The sequence below is a fragment of the Lithobates pipiens genome, unplaced genomic scaffold (genome assembly GCF_037356315.1).
Source record: "Lithobates pipiens isolate NorthernLeopardFrog02 unplaced genomic scaffold, aLitPip1_a1.2 Scaffold_8, whole genome shotgun sequence".
In the NCBI taxonomy this organism is placed as follows: Eukaryota; Metazoa; Chordata; class Amphibia; order Anura; family Ranidae; genus Lithobates; species Lithobates pipiens.
The window spans coordinates 593,032,211-593,050,904 of NW_027507903.1; the positions used below are offsets into that span (position 1 = coordinate 593,032,211).

At 48.7% G+C, this 18,694-nt stretch overlaps 8 non-coding genes across 8 annotated transcripts; all 8 read left to right on the top strand.

The window, feature by feature from the left end:
* The first annotated feature begins 819 nt into the window (after window positions 1–819).
* Window positions 820–892, top strand: TRNAK-UUU (transfer RNA lysine (anticodon UUU)). The gene has a single exon. It is a non-coding gene; the product is annotated as a tRNA-Lys (tRNA).
* A 3,727-nt stretch (window positions 893–4,619) lies between these two features.
* TRNAK-UUU (transfer RNA lysine (anticodon UUU)) lies at window positions 4,620–4,692 on the top strand. Its single transcript has one exon. It is a non-coding gene; the product is annotated as a tRNA-Lys (tRNA).
* Window positions 4,693–5,379: 687 nt separating this feature from the next.
* TRNAK-UUU (transfer RNA lysine (anticodon UUU)) lies at window positions 5,380–5,452 on the top strand. Its single transcript has one exon. It is a non-coding gene; the product is annotated as a tRNA-Lys (tRNA).
* A 687-nt stretch (window positions 5,453–6,139) lies between these two features.
* TRNAK-UUU (transfer RNA lysine (anticodon UUU)) lies at window positions 6,140–6,212 on the top strand. Its single transcript has one exon. It is a non-coding gene; the product is annotated as a tRNA-Lys (tRNA).
* Window positions 6,213–8,419: 2,207 nt separating this feature from the next.
* Window positions 8,420–8,492, top strand: TRNAK-UUU (transfer RNA lysine (anticodon UUU)). Its single transcript has one exon. It is a non-coding gene; the product is annotated as a tRNA-Lys (tRNA).
* Window positions 8,493–9,939: 1,447 nt separating this feature from the next.
* On the top strand, window positions 9,940–10,012 carry TRNAK-UUU (transfer RNA lysine (anticodon UUU)). Its single transcript has one exon. It is a non-coding gene; the product is annotated as a tRNA-Lys (tRNA).
* Window positions 10,013–11,459: 1,447 nt separating this feature from the next.
* On the top strand, window positions 11,460–11,532 carry TRNAK-UUU (transfer RNA lysine (anticodon UUU)). The gene has a single exon. It is a non-coding gene; the product is annotated as a tRNA-Lys (tRNA).
* A 3,727-nt stretch (window positions 11,533–15,259) lies between these two features.
* Window positions 15,260–15,332, top strand: TRNAK-UUU (transfer RNA lysine (anticodon UUU)). Its single transcript has one exon. It is a non-coding gene; the product is annotated as a tRNA-Lys (tRNA).
* Window positions 15,333–18,694: the final 3,362 nt, after the last annotated feature.

Genomic DNA, 18,694 nt, shown 5'->3' on the forward strand with positions numbered 1-18,694 from the left:
CCACCATAAATGTCAAGATTCAAACAGCTTTGGACTCTTCTGGTGGTGGATTTTTCAGAGCCCGGATAGCTCAGTCGGTAGAGCATCAGACTTTTAATCTGAGGGTCCAGGGTTCAAGTCCCTGTTTGGGCGCTTTGAGGTCCTTGAGCTTCTGATTGGGTAGTCTTTATGCACATCTGCCAGGAACGCTCACTGGACCAGAGAGATGAAATGTCCTAGGGGACGGGAAGCCAACCTCCCCCCTCGAGGCTCTTGGAATCTGCACCAGAAATAAAGGTGGCTGAAGGTGATTGTTTGACCAACTGTTTCCTGCCATAGAACCTTGTCTGTGGTAGCTTACCTGGGCTCCCGTAAACAATCTGCGACTGGCACACGCTGCTTGATCTTCTCTTGCCTATAATCCAGAGTGGATTCTACCTTATTTTTTGGCCTGCGTTTCCTCTGCTGGACCTGGCATCATGAGGCTAAAGGGGAACTTCATTTGTAACCCAGTCACTGATTAAGAATACTGGAAGTGTCTTGGTCCAGGACTTAAGGAAGCCGTTCGGGCAGTGTCTTTTTGCAAGGCCCTTGTTTCCGGTGAAAGAGCATTGGCCTGTAGGTAAAAGTAATCCAGAAACTGGACTGGACCCTATCTGCATGCTTACAGGTTAGATTCTCCCTTTTATCTTCAACCTGTCCTAGAAAATTAAACGGGAGAGGACGATTGGCCAGCCTGGGCAAGCCAAATACTTGTGCTTTCAGGCTGAATGCTCTTTTTCCACCATAGATGTCAAGATTCAAACAGCTTTGGACTCTTCTGGTGGTGGATTTTTCAGAGCCCGGATAGCTCAGTCGGTAGAGCATCAGACTTTTAATCTGAGGGTCCAGGGTTCAAGTCCCTGTTCGGGCGCTTTGAGGTCCTTGAGCCTCTGATTGGGCAGTCTTTATGCACATCTGCCAGGAACGCTCACTGGACCAGAGAGATGAAATGTCCTAGGGGACGGGAAGCCAACCTCCCCCCTTGAGGCTCTTGGAATCTGCACCAGAAATAAAGGTGGCTGAAGGTGATTGTTTGACCAACTGTTTCCTGCCATAGAACCTTGTCTGTGGTAGCTTACCTGGGCTCCCGTAAACAATCTGCGACTGGCACACGCTGCTTGATCTTCTCTTGCCTATAATCCAGAGTGGATTCTACCTTATTTTTTGGCCTGCGTTTCCTCTGCTGGACCTGGCATCATGGGGCTAAAGGGGAACTTCATTTGTAACCCAGTCACTGATTAAGAATACTGGAAGTGTCTTGGTCCAGGACTTAAGGAAGCCGTTCGGGCAGTGTCTTTTTGCAAGGCCCTTGTTTCCGGTGAAAGAGCATTGGCCTGTAGGTAAAAGTAAGCCAGAAACTGGACTGGACCCTATCTGCATGCTTACAGGTTAGATTCTCCCTTTTATCTTCAACCTGTCCTAGAAAATGAAACGGGAGAGGACGATTGGCCAGCCTGGGCAAGCCAAATACTTGTGCTTTCAGGCTGAATGCTCTTTTTCCACCATAGATGTCAAGATTCAAACAGCTTTGGACTCTTCTGGTGGTGGATTTTTCACAGCCTGGATAGCTCAGTCGGTAGAGCATCAGACTTTTAATCTGAGGGTCCAGGGTTCAAGTCCCTGTTTGGGCGCTTTGAGGTCCTTGAGCTTCTGATTGGGCAGTCTTTATGCACATCTGCCAGGAACGCTCACTGGACCAGAGAGATGAAATGTCCTAGGGGACGGGAAGCCAACCTCCCCCCTCGAGGCTCTTGGAATCTGCACCAGAAATAAAGGTGGCTGAAGGTGATTGTTTGACCAACTGTTTCCTGCCATAGAACCTTGTCTGTGGTAGCTTACCTGGGCTCCCGTAAACAATCTGCAACTGGCACACGCTGCTTGATCTTCTCTTGCCTATAATCCAGAGTGGATTCTACCTTATTTTTTGGCCTGCGTTTCCTCTGCTGGACCTGGCATCATGAGGCTAAAGGGGAACTTCATTTGTAACCCAGTCACTGATTAAGAATACTGGAAGTGTCTTGGTCCAGGACTTAAGGAAGCCGTTCGGGCAGTGTCTTTTTGCAAGGCCCTTGTTTCCGGTGAAAGAGCATTGGCCTGTAGGTAAAAGTAAGCCAGAAACTGGACTGGACCCTATCTGCATGCTTACAGGTTAGATTCTCCCTTTTATCTTCAACCTGTCCTAGAAAATGAAACGGGAAAGGACGATTGGCCAGCCTGGGCAAGCCAAATACTTGTGCTTTCAGGCTGAATGCTCTTTTTCCACCATAGATGTCAAGATTCAAACAGCTTTGGACTCTTCTGGTGGTGGATTTTTTGGAGCCAGGATAGCTCAGTCGGTAGAGCATCAGACTTTTAATCTGAGGGTCCAGGGTTCAAGTCCCTGTTTGGGCGCTTTGAGGTCCTTGAGCTTCTGATTGGGCAGTCTTTATGCACATCTGCCAGGAACGCTCACTGGACCAGAGAGATGAAATGTCCTAGGGGACGGGAAGCCAACCTCCCCCCTCGAGGCTCTTGGAATCTGCACCAGAAATAAAGGTGGCTGAAGGTGATTGTTTGACCAACTGTTTCCTGCCATAGAACCTTGTCTGTGGTAGCTTACCTGGGCTCCCGTAAACAATCTGCAACTGGCACACGCTGCTTGATCTTCTCTTGCCTATAATCCAGAGTGGATTCTACCTTATTTTTTGGCCTGCGTTTCCTCTGCTGGACCTGGCATCATGAGGCTAAAGGGGAACTTCATTTGTAACCCAGTCACTGATTAAGAATACTGGAAGTGTCTTGGTCCAGGACTTAAGGAAGCCGTTCGGGCAGTGTCTTTTTGCAAGGCCCTTGTTTCCGGTGAAAGAGCATTGGCCTGTAGGTAAAAGTAAGCCAGAAACTGGACTGGACCCTATCTGCATGCTTACAGGTTAGATTCTCCCTTTTATCTTCAACCTGTCCTAGAAAATGAAACGGGAAAGGACGATTGGCCAGCCTGGGCAAGCCAAATACTTGTGCTTTCAGGCTGAATGCTCTTTTTCCACCATAGATGTCAAGATTCAAACAGCTTTGGACTCTTCTGGTGGTGGATTTTTTGGAGCCAGGATAGCTCAGTCGGTAGAGCATCAGACTTTTAATCTGAGGGTCCAGGGTTCAAGTCCCTGTTCGGGCGCTTTGAGGTCCTTGAGCTTCTGATTGGGCAGTCTTTATGCACATCTGCCAGGAACGCTCACTGGACCAGAGAGATGAAATGTCCTAGGGGACGGGAAGCCAACCTCCCCCCTCGAGGCTCTTGGAATCTGCACCAGAAATAAAGGTGGCTGAAGGTGATTGTTTGACCAACTGTTTCCTGCCATAGAACCTTGTCTGTGGTAGCTTACCTGGGCTCCCGTAAACAATCTGCGACTGGCACACGCTGCTTGATCTTCTCTTGCCTATAATCCAGAGTGGATTCTACCTTATTTTTTGGCCTGCGTTTCCTCTGCTGGACCTGGCATCATGAGGCTAAAGGGGAACTTCATTTGTAACCCAGTCACTGATTAAGAATACTGGAAGTGTCTTGGTCCAGGACTTAAGGAAGCCGTTCGGGCAGTGTCTTTTTGCAAGGCCCTTGTTTCCGGTGAAAGAGCATTGGCCTGTAGGTAAAAGTAAGCCAGAAACTGGACTGGACCCTATCTGCATGCTTACAGGTTAGATTCTCCCTTTTATCTTCAACCTGTCCTAGAAAATGAAACGGGAGAGGACGATTGGCCAGCCTGGGCAAGCCAAATACTTGTGCTTTCAGGCTGAATGCTCTTTTTCCACCATAGATGTCAAGATTCAAACAGCTTTGGACTCTTCTGGTGGTGGATTTTTCAGAGCCTGGATAGCTCAGTCGGTAGAGCATCAGACTTTTAATCTGAGGGTCCAGGGTTCAAGTCCCTGTTTGGGCGCTTTGAGGTCCTTGAGCTTCTGATTGGGCAGTCTTTATGCACATCTGCCAGGAACGCTCACTGGACCAGAGAGATGAAATGTCCTAGGGGACGGGAAGCGAACCTCCCCCCTCGAGGCTCTTGGAATCTGCACCAGAAATAAAGGTGGCTGAAGGTGATTGTTTGACCAACTGTTTCCTGCCATAGAACCTTGTCTGTGGTAGCTTACCTGGGCTCCCGTAAACAATCTGCGACTGGCACACGCTGCTTGATCTTCTCTTGCCTATAATCCAGAGTGGATTCTACCTTATTTTTTGGCCTGCATTTCCTCTGCTGGACCTGGCATCATGAGGCTAAAGGGGAACTTCATTTGTAACCCAGTCACTGATTAAGAATACTGGAAGTGTCTTGGTCCAGGACTTAAGGAAGCCGTTCGGGCAGTGTCTTTTTGCAAGGCCCTTGTTTCCGGTGAAAGAGCATTGGCCTGTAGGTAAAAGTAAGCCAGAAACTGGACTGGACCCTATCTGCATGCTTACAGGTTAGATTCTCCCTTTTATCTTCAACCTGTCCCAGAAAATGAAACGGGAGAGGACGATTGGCCAGCCTGGGCAAGCCAAATACTTGTGCTTTCAGGCTGAATGCTCTTTTTCCACCATAGATGTCAAGATTCAAACAGCTTTGGACTCTTCTGGTGGTGGATTTTTCAGAGCCCGGATAGCTCAGTCGGTAGAGCATCAGACTTTTAATCTGAGGGTCCAGGGTTCAAGTCCCTGTTCGGGCGCTTTGAGGTCCTTGAGCTTCTGATTGGGCAGTCTTTATGCACATCTGCCAGGAACGCTCACTGGACCAGAGAGATGAAATGTCCTAGGGGACGGGAAGCCAACCTCCCCCCTCGAGGCTCTTGGAATCTGCACCAGAAATAAAGGTGGCTGAAGGTGATTGTTTGACCAACTGTTTCCTGCCATAGAACCTTGTCTGTGGTAGCTTACCTGGGCTCCCGTAAACAATCTGCGACTGGCACACGCTGCTTGATCTTCTCTTGCCTATAATCCAGAGTGGATTCTACCTTATTTTTTGGCCTGCGTTTCCTCTGCTGGACCTGGCATCATGAGGCTAAAGGGGAACTTCATTTGTAACCCAGTCACTGATTAAGAATACTGGAAGTGTCTTGGTCCAGGACTTAAGGAAGCCGTTCGGGCAGTGTCTTTTTGCAAGGCCCTTGTTTCCGGTGAAAGAGCATTGGCCTGTAGGTAAAAGTAAGCCAGAAACTGGACTGGACCCTATCTGCATGCTTACAGGTTAGATTCTCCCTTTTATCTTCAACCTGTCCTAGAAAATGAAACGGGAGAGGACGATTGGCCAGCCTGGGCAAGCCAAATACTTGTGCTTTCAGGCTGAATGCTCTTTTTCCACCATAAATGTCAAGATTCAAACAGCTTTGGACTCTTCTGGTGGTGGATTTTTCAGAGCCCGGATAGCTCAGTCGGTAGAGCATCAGACTTTTAATCTGAGGGTCCAGGGTTCAAGTCCCTGTTCGGGCGCTTTGAGGTCCTTGAGCTTCTGATTGGGCAGTCTTTATGCACATCTGCCAGGAACGCTCACTGGACCAGAGAGATGAAATGTCCTAGGGGACGGGAAGCCAACCTCCCCCCTCGAGGCTCTTGGAATCTGCACCAGAAATAAAGGTGGCTGAAGGTGATTGTTTGACCAACTGTTTCCTGCCATAGAACCTTGTCTGTGGTAGCTTACCTGGGCTCCCGTAAACAATCTGCGACTGGCACACGCTGCTTGATCTTCTCTTGCCTATAATCCAGAGTGGATTCTACCTTATTTTTTGGCCTGCATTTCCTCTGCTGGACCTGGCATCATGAGGCTAAAGGGGAACTTCATTTGTAACCCAGTCACTGATTAAGAATACTGGAAGTGTCTTGGTCCAGGACTTAAGGAAGCCGTTCGGGCAGTGTCTTTTTGCAAGGCCCTTGTTTCCGGTGAAAGAGCATTGGCCTGTAGGTAAAAGTAAGCCAGAAACTGGACTGGACCCTATCTGCATGCTTACAGGTTAGATTCTCCCTTTTATCTTCAACCTGTCCCAGAAAATGAAACGGGAGAGGACGATTGGCCAGCCTGGGCAAGCCAAATACTTGTGCTTTCAGGCTGAATGCTCTTTTTCCACCAAAGATGTCAAGATTCAAACTGCTTTGGACTCTTCTGGTGGCGGATTTTTCAGAGCCCGGATAGCTCAGTCGGTAGAGCATCAGACTTTTAATCTGAGGGTCCAGGGTTCAAGTCCCTGTTCGGGCGCTTTGAGGTCCTTGAGCTTCTGATTGGGCAGTCTTTATGCACATCTGCCAGGAACGCTCACTGGACCAGAGAGATGAAATGTCCTAGGGGACGGGAAGCCAACCTCCCCCCTCGAGGCTCTTGGAATCTGCACCAGAAATAAAGGTGGCTGAAGGTGATTGTTTGACCAACTGTTTCCTGCCATAGAACCTTGTCTGTGGTAGCTTACCTGGGCTCCCGTAAACAATCTGCGACTGGCACACGCTGCTTGATCTTCTCTTGCCTATAATCCAGAGTGGATTCTACCTTATTTTTTGGCCTGCGTTTCCTCTGCTGGACCTGGCATCATGAGGCTAAAGGGGAACTTCATTTGTAACCCAGTCACTGATTAAGAATACTGGAAGTGTCTTGGTCCAGGGCTTAAGGAAGCCGTTCGGGCAGTGTCTTTTTGCAAGGCCCTTGTTTCCGGTGAAAGAGCATTGGCCTGTAGGTAAAAGTAAGCCAGAAACTGGACTGGACCCTATCTGCATGCTTACAGGTTAGATTCTCCCTTTTATCTTCAACCTGTCCTAGAAAATGAAACGGGAGAGGACGATTGGCCAGCCTGGGCAAGCCAAATACTTGTGCTTTCAGGCTGAATGCTCTTTTTCCACCATAGATGTCAAGATTCAAACAGCTTTGGACTCTTCTGGTGGTGGATTTTTCAGAGCCTGGATAGCTCAGTCGGTAGAGCATCAGACTTTTAATCTGAGTGTCCAGGGTTCAAGTCCCTGTTTTGGCGCTTTGAGGTCCTTGAGCTTCTGATTGGGCAGTCTTTATGCACATCTGCCAGGAATGCTCACTGGACCAGCGAGATGAAATGTCCTAGGGGACGGGAAGCCAACCTCCCCCCTCGAGGCTCTTGGAATCTGCACCAGAAATAAAGGTGGCTGAAGGTGATTGTTTGACCAACTGTTTCCTGCCATAGACCCTTGTCTGTGGTAGCTTACCTGGGCTCCCGTAAACAATCTGCGACTGGCACACGCTGCTTGATCTTCTCTTGCCTATAATCCAGAGTGGATTCTACCTTATTTTTTGGCCTGCGTTTCCTCTGCTGGACCTGGCATCATGAGGCTAAAGGGGAACTTCATTTGTAACCCAGTCACTGATTAAGAATACTGGAAGTGTCTTGGTCCAGGACTTAAGGAAGCCGTTCGGGCAGTGTCTTTTTGCAAGGCCCTTGTTTCCGGTGAAAGAGCATTGGCCTGTAGGTAAAAGTAAGCCAGAAACTGGACTGGACCCTATCTGCATGCTTACAGGTTAGATTCTCCCTTTTATCTTCAACCTGTCCTAGAAAATGAAACGGGAGAGGACGATTGGCCAGCCTGGGCAAGCCAAATACTTGTGCTTTCAGGCTGAATGCTCTTTTTCCACCATAAATGTCAAGATTCAAACAGCTTTGGACTCTTCTGGTGGTGGATTTTTCAGAGCCCGGATAGCTCAGTCGGTAGAGCATCAGACTTTTAATCTGAGGGTCCAGGGTTCAAGTCCCTGTTTGGGCGCTTTGAGGTCCTTGAGCTTCTGATTGGGTAGTCTTTATGCACATCTGCCAGGAACGCTCACTGGACCAGAGAGATGAAATGTCCTAGGGGACGGGAAGCCAACCTCCCCCCTCGAGGCTCTTGGAATCTGCACCAGAAATAAAGGTGGCTGAAGGTGATTGTTTGACCAACTGTTTCCTGCCATAGAACCTTGTCTGTGGTAGCTTACCTGGGCTCCCGTAAACAATCTGCGACTGGCACACGCTGCTTGATCTTCTCTTGCCTATAATCCAGAGTGGATTCTACCTTATTTTTTGGCCTGCGTTTCCTCTGCTGGACCTGGCATCATGAGGCTAAAGGGGAACTTCATTTGTAACCCAGTCACTGATTAAGAATACTGGAAGTGTCTTGGTCCAGGACTTAAGGAAGCCGTTCGGGCAGTGTCTTTTTGCAAGGCCCTTGTTTCCGGTGAAAGAGCATTGGCCTGTAGGTAAAAGTAATCCAGAAACTGGACTGGACCCTATCTGCATGCTTACAGGTTAGATTCTCCCTTTTATCTTCAACCTGTCCTAGAAAATTAAACGGGAGAGGACGATTGGCCAGCCTGGGCAAGCCAAATACTTGTGCTTTCAGGCTGAATGCTCTTTTTCCACCATAGATGTCAAGATTCAAACAGCTTTGGACTCTTCTGGTGGTGGATTTTTCAGAGCCCGGATAGCTCAGTCGGTAGAGCATCAGACTTTTAATCTGAGGGTCCAGGGTTCAAGTCCCTGTTCGGGCGCTTTGAGGTCCTTGAGCTTCTGATTGGGCAGTCTTTATGCACATCTGCCAGGAACGCTCACTGGACCAGAGAGATGAAATGTCCTAGGGGACGGGAAGCCAACCTCCCCCCTCGAGGCTCTTGGAATCTGCACCAGAAATAAAGGTGGCTGAAGGTGATTGTTTGACCAACTGTTTCCTGCCATAGAACCTTGTCTGTGGTAGCTTACCTGGGCTCCCGTAAACAATCTGCGACTGGCACACGCTGCTTGATCTTCTCTTGCCTATAATCCAGAGTGGATTCTACCTTATTTTTTGGCCTGCGTTTCCTCTGCTGGACCTGGCATCATGAGGCTAAAGGGGAACTTCATTTGTAACCCAGTCACTGATTAAGAATACTGGAAGTGTCTTGGTCCAGGACTTAAGGAAGCCGTTCGGGCAGTGTCTTTTTGCAAGGCCCTTGTTTCCGGTGAAAGAGCATTGGCCTGTAGGTAAAAGTAAGCCAGAAACTGGACTGGACCCTATCTGCATGCTTACAGGTTAGATTCTCCCTTTTATCTTCAACCTGTCCTAGAAAATGAAACGGGAGAGGACGATTGGCCAGCCTGGGCAAGCCAAATACTTGTGCTTTCAGGCTGAATGCTCTTTTTCCACCATAAATGTCAAGATTCAAACAGCTTTGGACTCTTCTGGTGGTGGATTTTTCAGAGCCCGGATAGCTCAGTCGGTAGAGCATCAGACTTTTAATCTGAGGGTCCAGGGTTCAAGTCCCTGTTTGGGCGCTTTGAGGTCCTTGAGCTTCTGATTGGGTAGTCTTTATGCACATCTGCCAGGAACGCTCACTGGACCAGAGAGATGAAATGTCCTAGGGGACGGGAAGCCAACCTCCCCCCTCGAGGCTCTTGGAATCTGCACCAGAAATAAAGGTGGCTGAAGGTGATTGTTTGACCAACTGTTTCCTGCCATAGAACCTTGTCTGTGGTAGCTTACCTGGGCTCCCGTAAACAATCTGCGACTGGCACACGCTGCTTGATCTTCTCTTGCCTATAATCCAGAGTGGATTCTACCTTATTTTTTGGCCTGCGTTTCCTCTGCTGGACCTGGCATCATGAGGCTAAAGGGGAACTTCATTTGTAACCCAGTCACTGATTAAGAATACTGGAAGTGTCTTGGTCCAGGACTTAAGGAAGCCGTTCGGGCAGTGTCTTTTTGCAAGGCCCTTGTTTCCGGTGAAAGAGCATTGGCCTGTAGGTAAAAGTAATCCAGAAACTGGACTGGACCCTATCTGCATGCTTACAGGTTAGATTCTCCCTTTTATCTTCAACCTGTCCTAGAAAATGAAACGGGAGAGGACGATTGGCCAGCCTGGGCAAGCCAAATACTTGTGCTTTCAGGCTGAATGCTCTTTTTCCACCATAGATGTCAAGATTCAAACAGCTTTGGACTCTTCTGGTGGTGGATTTTTCAGAGCCCGGATAGCTCAGTCGGTAGAGCATCAGACTTTTAATCTGAGGGTCCAGGGTTCAAGTCCCTGTTCGGGCGCTTTGAGGTCCTTGAGCTTCTGATTGGGCAGTCTTTATGCACATCTGCCAGGAACGCTCACTGGACCAGAGAGATGAAATGTCCTAGGGGACGGGAAGCCAACCTCCCCCCTCGAGGCTCTTGGAATCTGCACCAGAAATAAAGGTGGCTGAAGGTGATTGTTTGACCAACTGTTTCCTGCCATAGAACCTTGTCTGTGGTAGCTTACCTGGGCTCCCGTAAACAATCTGCGACTGGCACACGCTGCTTGATCTTCTCTTGCCTATAATCCAGAGTGGATTCTACCTTATTTTTTGGCCTGCGTTTCCTCTGCTGGACCTGGCATCATGAGGCTAAAGGGGAACTTCATTTGTAACCCAGTCACTGATTAAGAATACTGGAAGTGTCTTGGTCCAGGACTTAAGGAAGCCGTTCGGGCAGTGTCTTTTTGCAAGGCCCTTGTTTCCGGTGAAAGAGCATTGGCCTGTAGGTAAAAGTAAGCCAGAAACTGGACTGGACCCTATCTGCATGCTTACAGGTTAGATTCTCCCTTTTATCTTCAACCTGTCCTAGAAAATGAAACGGGAGAGGACGATTGGCCAGCCTGGGCAAGCCAAATACTTGTGCTTTCAGGCTGAATGCTCTTTTTCCACCATAAATGTCAAGATTCAAACAGCTTTGGACTCTTCTGGTGGTGGATTTTTCTGAGCCCGGATAGCTCAGTCGGTAGAGCATCAGACTTTTAATCTGAGGGTCCAGGGTTCAAGTCCCTGTTTGGGCGCTTTGAGGTCCTTGAGCTTCTGATTGGGTAGTCTTTATGCACATCTGCCAGGAACGCTCACTGGACCAGAGAGATGAAATGTCCTAGGGGACGGGAAGCCAACCTCCCCCCTCGAGGCTCTTGGAATCTGCACCAGAAATAAAGGTGGCTGAAGGTGATTGTTTGACCAACTGTTTCCTGCCATAGAACCTTGTCTGTGGTAGCTTACCTGGGCTCCCGTAAACAATCTGCGACTGGCACACGCTGCTTGATCTTCTCTTGCCTATAATCCAGAGTGGATTCTACCTTATTTTTTGGCCTGCGTTTCCTCTGCTGGACCTGGCATCATGAGGCTAAAGGGGAACTTCATTTGTAACCCAGTCACTGATTAAGAATACTGGAAGTGTCTTGGTCCAGGACTTAAGGAAGCCGTTCGGGCAGTGTCTTTTTGCAAGGCCCTTGTTTCCGGTGAAAGAGCATTGGCCTGTAGGTAAAAGTAATCCAGAAACTGGACTGGACCCTATCTGCATGCTTACAGGTTAGATTCTCCCTTTTATCTTCAACCTGTCCTAGAAAATGAAACGGGAGAGGACGATTGGCCAGCCTGGGCAAGCCAAATACTTGTGCTTTCAGGCTGAATGCTCTTTTTCCACCATAGATGTCAAGATTCAAACAGCTTTGGACTCTTCTGGTGGTGGATTTTTCAGAGCCCGGATAGCTCAGTCGGTAGAGCATCAGACTTTTAATCTGAGGGTCCAGGGTTCAAGTCCCTGTTCGGGCGCTTTGAGGTCCTTGAGCTTCTGATTGGGCAGTCTTTATGCACATCTGCCAGGAACGCTCACTGGACCAGAGAGATGAAATGTCCTAGGGGACGGGAAGCCAACCTCCCCCCTCGAGGCTCTTGGAATCTGCACCAGAAATAAAGGTGGCTGAAGGTGATTGTTTGACCAACTGTTTCCTGCCATAGAACCTTGTCTGTGGTAGCTTACCTGGGCTCCCGTAAACAATCTGCGACTGGCACACGCTGCTTGATCTTCTCTTGCCTATAATCCAGAGTGGATTCTACCTTATTTTTTGGCCTGCGTTTCCTCTGCTGGACCTGGCATCATGAGGCTAAAGGGGAACTTCATTTGTAACCCAGTCACTGATTAAGAATACTGGAAGTGTCTTGGTCCAGGACTTAAGGAAGCCGTTCGGGCAGTGTCTTTTTGCAAGGCCCTTGTTTCCGGTGAAAGAGCATTGGCCTGTAGGTAAAAGTAATCCAGAAACTGGACTGGACCCTATCTGCATGCTTACAGGTTAGATTCTCCCTTTTATCTTCAACCTGTCCTAGAAAATTAAACGGGAGAGGACGATTGGCCAGCCTGGGCAAGCCAAATACTTGTGCTTTCAGGCTGAATGCTCTTTTTCCACCATAGATGTCAAGATTCAAACAGCTTTGGACTCTTCTGGTGGTGGATTTTTCAGAGCCTGGATAGCTCAGTCGGTAGAGCATCAGACTTTTAATCTGAGGGTCCAGGGTTCAAGTCCCTGTTCGGGCGCTTTGAGGTCCTTGAGCTTCTGATTGGGCAGTCTTTATGCACATCTGCCAGGAACGCTCACTGGACCAGAGAGATGAAATGTCCTAGGGGACGGGAAGCCAACCTCCCCCCTCGAGGCTCTTGGAATCTGCACCAGAAATAAAGGTGGCTGAAGGTGATTGTTTGACCAACTGTTTCCTGCCATAGAACCTTGTCTGTGGTAGCTTACCTGGGCTCCCGTAAACAATCTGCGACTGGCACACGCTGCTTGATCTTCTCTTGCCTATAATCCAGAGTGGATTCTACCTTATTTTTTGGCCTGCGTTTCCTCTGCTGGACCTGGCATCATGAGGCTAAAGGGGAACTTCATTTGTAACCCAGTCACTGATTAAGAATACTGGAAGTGTCTTGGTCCAGGACTTAAGGAAGCCGTTCGGGCAGTGTCTTTTTGCAAGGCCCTTGTTTCCGGTGAAAGAGCATTGGCCTGTAGGTAAAAGTAAGCCAGAAACTGGACTGGACCCTATCTGCATGCTTACAGGTTAGATTCTCCCTTTTATCTTCAACCTGTCCTAGAAAATGAAACGGGAGAGGACGATTGGCCAGCCTGGGCAAGCCAAATACTTGTGCTTTCAGGCTGAATGCTCTTTTTCCACCATAAATGTCAAGATTCAAACAGCTTTGGACTCTTCTGGTGGTGGATTTTTCAGAGCCCGGATAGCTCAGTCGGTAGAGCATCAGACTTTTAATCTGAGGGTCCAGGGTTCAAGTCCCTGTTTGGGCGCTTTGAGGTCCTTGAGCTTCTGATTGGGTAGTCTTTATGCACATCTGCCAGGAACGCTCACTGGACCAGAGAGATGAAATGTCCTAGGGGACGGGAAGCCAACCTCCCCCCTCGAGGCTCTTGGAATCTGCACCAGAAATAAAGGTGGCTGAAGGTGATTGTTTGACCAACTGTTTCCTGCCATAGAACCTTGTCTGTGGTAGCTTACCTGGGCTCCCGTAAACAATCTGCGACTGGCACACGCTGCTTGATCTTCTCTTGCCTATAATCCAGAGTGGATTCTACCTTATTTTTTGGCCTGCGTTTCCTCTGCTGGACCTGGCATCATGAGGCTAAAGGGGAACTTCATTTGTAACCCAGTCACTGATTAAGAATACTGGAAGTGTCTTGGTCCAGGACTTAAGGAAGCCGTTCGGGCAGTGTCTTTTTGCAAGGCCCTTGTTTCCGGTGAAAGAGCATTGGCCTGTAGGTAAAAGTAATCCAGAAACTGGACTGGACCCTATCTGCATGCTTACAGGTTAGATTCTCCCTTTTATCTTCAACCTGTCCTAGAAAATTAAACGGGAGAGGACGATTGGCCAGCCTGGGCAAGCCAAATACTTGTGCTTTCAGGCTGAATGCTCTTTTTCCACCATAGATGTCAAGATTCAAACAGCTTTGGACTCTTCTGGTGGTGGATTTTTCAGAGCCTGGATAGCTCAGTCGGTAGAGCATCAGACTTTTAATCTGAGGGTCCAGGGTTCAAGTCCCTGTTCGGGCGCTTTGAGGTCCTTGAGCTTCTGATTGGGCAGTCTTTATGCACATCTGCCAGGAACGCTCACTGGACCAGAGAGATGAAATGTCCTAGGGGACGGGAAGCCAACCTCCCCCCTCGAGGCTCTTGGAATCTGCACCAGAAATAAAGGTGGCTGAAGGTGATTGTTTGACCAACTGTTTCCTGCCATAGAACCTTGTCTGTGGTAGCTTACCTGGGCTCCCGTAAACAATCTGCGACTGGCACACGCTGCTTGATCTTCTCTTGCCTATAATCCAGAGTGGATTCTACCTTATTTTTTGGCCTGCGTTTCCTCTGCTGGACCTGGCATCATGAGGCTAAAGGGGAACTTCATTTGTAACCCAGTCACTGATTAAGAATACTGGAAGTGTCTTGGTCCAGGACTTAAGGAAGCCGTTCGGGCAGTGTCTTTTTGCAAGGCCCTTGTTTCCGGTGAAAGAGCATTGGCCTGTAGGTAAAAGTAAGCCAGAAACTGGACTGGACCCTATCTGCATGCTTACAGGTTAGATTCTCCCTTTTATCTTCAACCTGTCCTAGAAAATGAAACGGGAGAGGACGATTGGCCAGCCTGGGCAAGCCAAATACTTGTGCTTTCAGGCTGAATGCTCTTTTTCCACCATAAATGTCAAGATTCAAACAGCTTTGGACTCTTCTGGTGGTGGATTTTTCAGAGCCCGGATAGCTCAGTCGGTAGAGCATCAGACTTTTAATCTGAGGGTCCAGGGTTCAAGTCCCTGTTTGGGCGCTTTGAGGTCCTTGAGCTTCTGATTGGGTAGTCTTTATGCACATCTGCCAGGAACGCTCACTGGACCAGAGAGATGAAATGTCCTAGGGGACGGGAAGCCAACCTCCCCCCTCGAGGCTCTTGGAATCTGCACCAGAAATAAAGGTGGCTGAAGGTGATTGTTTGACCAACTGTTTCCTGCCATAGAACCTTGTCTGTGGTAGCTTACCTGGGCTCCCGTAAACAATCTGCGACTGGCACACGCTGCTTGATCTTCTCTTGCCTATAATCCAGAGTGGATTCTACCTTATTTTTTGGCCTGCGTTTCCTCTGCTGGACCTGGCATCATGAGGCTAAAGGGGAACTTCATTTGTAACCCAGTCACTGATTAAGAATACTGGAAGTGTCTTGGTCCAGGACTTAAGGAAGCCGTTCGGGCAGTGTCTTTTTGCAAGGCCCTTGTTTCCGGTGAAAGAGCATTGGCCTGTAGGTAAAAGTAATCCAGAAACTGGACTGGACCCTATCTGCATGCTTACAGGTTAGATTCTCCCTTTTATCTTCAACCTGTCCTAGAAAATGAAACGGGAGAGGACGATTGGCCAGCCTGGGCAAGCCAAATACTTGTGCTTTCAGGCTGAATGCTCTTTTTCCACCATAGATGTCAAGATTCAAACAGCTTTGGACTCTTCTGGTGGTGGATTTTTCAGAGCCCGGATAGCTCAGTCGGTAGAGCATCAGACTTTTAATCTGAGGGTCCAGGGTTCAAGTCCCTGTTCGGGCGCTTTGAGGTCCTTGAGCTTCTGATTGGGCAGTCTTTATGCACATCTGCCAGGAACGCTCACTGGACCAGAGAGATGAAATGTCCTAGGGGACGGGAAGCCAACCTCCCCCCTCGAGGCTCTTGGAATCTGCACCAGAAATAAAGGTGGCTGAAGGTGATTGTTTGACCAACTGTTTCCTGCCATAGAACCTTGTCTGTGGTAGCTTACCTGGGCTCCCGTAAACAATCTGCGACTGGCACACGCTGCTTGATCTTCTCTTGCCTATAATCCAGAGTGGATTCTACCTTATTTTTTGGCCTGCGTTTCCTCTGCTGGACCTGGCATCATGGGGCTAAAGGGGAACTTCATTTGTAACCCAGTCACTGATTAAGAATACTGGAAGTGTCTTGGTCCAGGACTTAAGGAAGCCGTTCGGGCAGTGTCTTTTTGCAAGGCCCTTGTTTCCGGTGAAAGAGCATTGGCCTGTAGGTAAAAGTAAGCCAGAAACTGGACTGGACCCTATCTGCATGCTTACAGGTTAGATTCTCCCTTTTATCTTCAACCTGTCCTAGAAAATGAAACGGGAGAGGACGATTGGCCAGCCTGGGCAAGCCAAATACTTGTGCTTTCAGGCTGAATGCTCTTTTTCCACCATAGATGTCAAGATTCAAACAGCTTTGGACTCTTCTGGTGGTGGATTTTTCAGAGCCTGGATAGCTCAGTCGGTAGAGCATCAGACTTTTAATCTGAGGGTCCAGGGTTCAAGTCCCTGTTCGGGCGCTTTGAGGTCCTTGAGCTTCTGATTGGGCAGTCTTTATGCACATCTGCCAGGAACGCTCACTGGACCAGAGAGATGAAATGTCCTAGGGGACGGGAAGCCAACCTCCCCCCTCGAGGCTCTTGGAATCTGCACCAGAAATAAAGGTGGCTGAAGGTGATTGTTTGACCAACTGTTTCCTGCCATAGAACCTTGTCTGTGGTAGCTTACCTGGGCTCCCGTAAACAATCTGCGACTGGCACACGCTGCTTGATCTTCTCTTGCCTATAATCCAGAGTGGATTCTACCTTATTTTTTGGCCTGCGTTTCCTCTGCTGGACCTGGCATCATGAGGCTAAAGGGGAACTTCATTTGTAACCCAGTCACTGATTAAGAATACTGGAAGTGTCTTGGTCCAGGACTTAAGGAAGCCGTTCGGGCAGTGTCTTTTTGCAAGGCCCTTGTTTCCGGTGAAAGAGCATTGGCCTGTAGGTAAAAGTAATCCAGAAACTGGACTGGACCCTATCTGCATGCTTACAGGTTAGATTCTCCCTTTTATCTTCAACCTGTCCTAGAAAATTAAACGGGAGAGGACGATTGGCCAGCCTGGGCAAGCCAAATACTTGTGCTTTCAGGCTGAATGCTCTTTTTCCACCATAGATGTCAAGATTCAAACAGCTTTGGACTCTTCTGGTGGTGGATTTTTCAGAGCCTGGATAGCTCAGTCGGTAGAGCATCAGACTTTTAATCTGAGGGTCCAGGGTTCAAGTCCCTGTTCGGGCGCTTTGAGGTCCTTGAGCTTCTGATTGGGCAGTCTTTATGCACATCTGCCAGGAACGCTCACTGGACCAGAGAGATGAAATGTCCTAGGGGACGGGAAGCCAACCTCCCCCCTCGAGGCTCTTGGAATCTGCACCAGAAATAAAGGTGGCTGAAGGTGATTGTTTGACCAACTGTTTCCTGCCATAGAACCTTGTCTGTGGTAGCTTACCTGGGCTCCCGTAAACAATCTGCGACTGGCACACGCTGCTTGATCTTCTCTTGCCTATAATCCAGAGTGGATTCTACCTTATTTTTTGGCCTGCGTTTCCTCTGCTGGACCTGGCATCATGAGGCTAAAGGGGAACTTCATTTGTAACCCAGTCACTGATTAAGAATACTGGAAGTGTCTTGGTCCAGGACTTAAGGAAGCCGTTCGGGCAGTGTCTTTTTGCAAGGCCCTTGTTTCCGGTGAAAGAGCATTGGCCTGTAGGTAAAAGTAAGCCAGAAACTGGACTGGACCCTATCTGCATGCTTACAGGTTAGATTCTCCCTTTTATCTTCAACCTGTCCTAGAAAATGAAACGGGAGAGGACGATTGGCCAGCCTGGGCAAGCCAAATACTTGTGCTTTCAGGCTGAATGCTCTTTTTCCACCATAAATGTCAAGATTCAAACAGCTTTGGACTCTTCTGGTGGTGGATTTTTCAGAGCCCGGATAGCTCAGTCGGTAGAGCATCAGACTTTTAATCTGAGGGTCCAGGGTTCAAGTCCCTGTTTGGGCGCTTTGAGGTCCTTGAGCTTCTGATTGGGTAGTCTTTATGCACATCTGCCAGGAACGCTCACTGGACCAGAGAGATGAAATGTCCTAGGGGACGGGAAGCCAACCTCCCCCCTCGAGGCTCTTGGAATCTGCACCAGAAATAAAGGTGGCTGAAGGTGATTGTTTGACCAACTGTTTCCTGCCATAGAACCTTGTCTGTGGTAGCTTACCTGGGCTCCCGTAAACAATCTGCGACTGGCACACGCTGCTTGATCTTCTCTTGCCTATAATCCAGAGTGGATTCTACCTTATTTTTTGGCCTGCGTTTCCTCTGCTGGACCTGGCATCATGAGGCTAAAGGGGAACTTCATTTGTAACCCAGTCACTGATTAAGAATACTGGAAGTGTCTTGGTCCAGGACTTAAGGAAGCCGTTCGGGCAGTGTCTTTTTGCAAGGCCCTTGTTTCCGGTGAAAGAGCATTGGCCTGTAGGTAAAAGTAATCCAGAAACTGGACTGGACCCTATCTGCATGCTTACAGGTTAGATTCTCCCTTTTATCTTCAACCTGTCCTAGAAAATTAAACGGGAGAGGACGATTGGCCAGCCTGGGCAAGCCAAATACTTGTGCTTTCAGGCTGAATGCTCTTTTTCCACCATAGATGTCAAGATTCAAACAGCTTTGGACTCTTCTGGTGGTGGATTTTTCAGAGCCTGGATAGCTCAGTCGGTAGAGCATCAGACTTTTAATCTGAGGGTCCAGGGTTCAAGTCCCTGTTCGGGCGCTTTGAGGTCCTTGAGCTTCTGATTGGGCAGTCTTTATGCACATCTGCCAGGAACGCTCACTGGACCAGAGAGATGAAATGTCCTAGGGGACGGGAAGCCAACCTCCCCCCTCGAGGCTCTTGGAATCTGCACCAGAAATAAAGGTGGCTGAAGGTGATTGTTTGACCAACTGTTTCCTGCCATAGAACCTTGTCTGTGGTAGCTTACCTGGGCTCCCGTAAACAATCTGCGACTGGCACACGCTGCTTGATCTTCTCTTGCCTATAATCCAGAGTGGATTCTACCTTATTTTTTGGCCTGCGTTTCCTCTGCTGGACCTGG